This window comes from Miscanthus floridulus, chromosome 8 (genome assembly GCF_019320115.1).
Source record: "Miscanthus floridulus cultivar M001 chromosome 8, ASM1932011v1, whole genome shotgun sequence".
NCBI classification, from domain to species: domain Eukaryota; kingdom Viridiplantae; phylum Streptophyta; class Magnoliopsida; order Poales; family Poaceae; genus Miscanthus; species Miscanthus floridulus.
The window spans coordinates 119,148,892-119,152,485 of NC_089587.1; the positions used below are offsets into that span (position 1 = coordinate 119,148,892).

Genomic DNA, 3,594 nt, shown 5'->3' on the forward strand with positions numbered 1-3,594 from the left:
GTACTTTATGTCATAAATCTATAATGTCAGTTTTTAAAATTACAAAGGTTTATAACATAGGAAATGATTGTTACTCAAATAACTCTCCAAATGATAATTCAGAGAGTAGATTTTAGAAATGCTTTTGGAGACGCTCTTAGATACAGAATCTAAGAGATGAGATATGAAGTGGATTGGAAGTTTTTTTAATAACAGGTATTTTTTAATTCGTTCGCTCCTTTTATGGTATAGATAGATAGATAAATAGATAGATATGTAGATAGACTTTATAGATAGATAGATTATAGTTCGTCTGTTTTGGAAGAACAGGCACATACATATGTGCGTTTCGTGTGCACGCACGGATCCTCGAAGAACACTGAAATCCTGCAGGAAACGATCGGCAGGTTCATTCCACAAGGCCGCCGTTCCGTGCTATATTTTTTCAGGATGGACAAGAAGCATTTCCTCGGTTTCCTTGTCGGAGACGTGATCGCCATTGTTTGTATCCTGCACCTGATGCCGCCATCTCCGTGACAGTGTGGTGGCGTGCCGGCAGGTCAAGAACTGTCCATAATGTTCAATGGCCGCAGTGCAACTCATGCTGGACCGAAGCTTGACAGGGTATGTATGTACGTGATCGATCTTATTCCTTTTGTGTATTATTTTACCCTTGGTCTTTTTTCTAGGCTTATTATAATGTATATCATGATTCATGAATGAATCCGGGTGTATGTAATGTAGGCCGATGACCAGCGGCTATTGGAGCTTCTGGAGATAGCATCCATGGAGGACAAGACCATCATTGTGAGCTTCACGAACGAGGCGTTCGCGGCTCCCGGTTCCCTCATGGACCTCTTCCTGGAGAGCTTCCGCACGGGTGTGAAGACGGAGGCCCTGCTCAAGCACCTGCTCATCGTTGCCGTCGACGCCAAGGCGTACGAGCGGTGCCGTCAGGTGCACCCGCTCTGCTACTCCTCCCTCGCCATCAGCGACGGCACCGACTTCTCGTCGGAGCAGCCGTACATGGCCAAGGACTACCTGGACATGATGTGGCGCCGCAACAGGTTCCAGGCCCGCATCCTGGAGCTCGGCTTCAACTTCGTCTTCACGGACGTGGACATCATCTGGTTCCGCAACCCGCTGCTGCGCATCCCGGTGGGCGCCGACATCGCCATGTCCAGCGACGTGTTCTACGGAGACAACCCCTACGACCTGAACAAGAACGCCAACGGCGGGTTCCTGTACGTGAAGTCGCGGCCGAGGACGATCGCGTTCTACGGCGACTGGTACCAGGCGCGGGCCGCGGACCCGGGCGAGAACGAGCAGCTGCTCTTCGACAAGGTGCGAGCTGGCGGCGCGGCACGGCGTGGTGGTGCAGTTCGTCGACACCGTCTACCTCGCCGGCTTCTGCCAGCCCACCAACGACTTCTACAAGGCGTGCACGTTCCACGGCAACATCCGCGGGCTGCAGACCAAGCAGGACAGTCTCCGCCGCGTCCTCAACGACTGGAAGCAGTTCAGGCCAACAACACCGAGCTTATGGACTGAACCTAGTTTGGTTCACGTTTTAGACCTGGCCTGGCTAGCCCCTGTAAAAGATGCTGTTGTTTAGGGCACGTTGGTTTGAACTTATCAGCCGACTTATTAACTAAAATTTATAGTATTTTTCTCTCACAACAAAACAGTTTTAACCGACTTATCAGCTCATTGTAATACCAGCCGAACAGACCCTATGGATCATGTTTGGTTGCCTGACTAGCTCAAATACAGTCACCTCCTCCTTGTTTCGGTAACATTACCCCCTTTCAGACATTACGTCGAACAATTGGTCGGCGAGGTCGTGCTCTCACCCGGGGTCGAGTTCGCCGTCGCCGCACCACGTCCAAATCGAGGTCGCCGTCCGCGGACACCAACGCCGCCACGGCCTGCTCGAGCTCGCCTGCCTCGGCCACAGGGCTGTGCCGGCGGCGGCGGCGCTGCAGTGGCCTAGCGAGCCGGACGCGGAGGTGACTGGGGCACGTGTATGGAGGATCTAGCAGCGAGATCAGTGGAGGAGGGAGAGTGGCGCGGAGGAGGAAGAACGGCGGTGGCAGAGGGCGTGCCCGATTGGCAGACATGGCTGTTGCTCCGCGTGAGCAGTAGAGCGAGGAAGGGGAGCAACCGAGAGAGCGGAGATGGAGCAAGGATCATCGGGCGGCTCTGCTCGAGGCTCCACGTCCGGCAGCCATGGCTGCAGCTCTGCTCGAGGAGGACCAGACACGGGTGGCCAGGGGCTTGAGGCATCGCCCTCGGGAAGTTGCCGCCTGGACCTCGCTGCTCCGACGTGGTGCCTTCTCGGGGAGTGCGGTCGCCGCCGGTCCGCCTGCAGCAGCCAGGCCGTGGGAGGTGGAGGCTGCCGGATCTGGCTCGCCCAACGGCGCTGCGAGGAGAGGTCGCGCAAGGGAAGGTGAGGGGCGTGCGTTGCGCTCGCGCGTTGGGAGAGGGAGGCGCGTCATGCGCAGCCGGCAGGAGGGGGAGGTGCGCCGCACGCGGCCGCGGGCAGAGTGTTACGGCCCAGAGAAATTACCAAATGTCATCAGCATATGTTTGTGATAACACATGTGATGATATGTATAGATAATATTTTTTTTAACTTCGATTATCAATAAAAATATTAAATGATAAGTTATTCTATAACTCATATGTATCGAGTAGGGTTTAAAATTAATTTTTATTGAACAAAAAATACTATACAACATATATGTGGCACTTAAATAAAATTTGGAATATGAACTTTGTAGATGACAATAAAATACTTAACGTACAAAAATAATAGTACTAGCCAACATTTCTAATAGCCTAGAAATGTAACTTTGAATAAGTTCAGCTCAAAGACTTCGAATATTTTCAAGTTTATAAACAGCGAGACATTGCAATGTTTGATGATTTATTTTGTAAAATCGAGTTAGGAGGTAGTGTTGTGTTTTAACTCAGGTTGGTAGCCTCATATGCCATCTTGAGCATGGTGAAGATAATTTAGGTCTAGAAACAACCGTTTAGTTGTTATATATGCTTTTAAAATGCGTACACGGCATGTTCTCGGGCTTGCTCGCCGGGTGGACGCGGTCACCAAGCTCGGGCGCTTGGCATCACCGCCCTGGCCGCGCGTGGCCGGCCATGGCTGTCTCTGGCCTAGCTGCGGCCCGGCCGCCACTGGCCACGCCTCGCGAAGCTGCTGCTGCTGCCGCCTACCCCGCCCCGTGCCGCAACAAAGCTACTGTCGGCGCCATCACCTCGTCATCGCATTCACGCACTGCTGCCCTACCTCGCGTTGCCACTATCGACGCTACCGCGACGTTGTGCTGCGCTGCTGCCGCTCGCTCTACCACCGCGTGCATGTGGGTTGTCCCAGCTACGCTCGCGCCGTCGCCTCGCCTTAATGGCGCTGCGACCGCGTAGGCCGCACCCCCACTTGCCTCCCTACGCGCGCACGTGGTCTGGTCACGTGTCGTGTAGTGAATGCGCAAGCAAGGTCGCGAGTCCGGACGACCGTTAGCTGCCAAGGTGAGGACAGCCAAAGCTCGGACCTGTCTCCCTCTACTGCCGCCGTTGAACCGCGCCATCAATTGGGCC

General features: G+C 53.7%; 1 pseudogene; it reads left to right on the top strand.

The window, feature by feature from the left end:
• The first annotated feature begins 429 nt into the window (after positions 1–429).
• Positions 430–1,594, top strand: LOC136469811 (uncharacterized protein At4g15970-like; annotated as a pseudogene).
• The last annotated feature ends 2,000 nt before the right edge of the window (positions 1,595–3,594 follow it).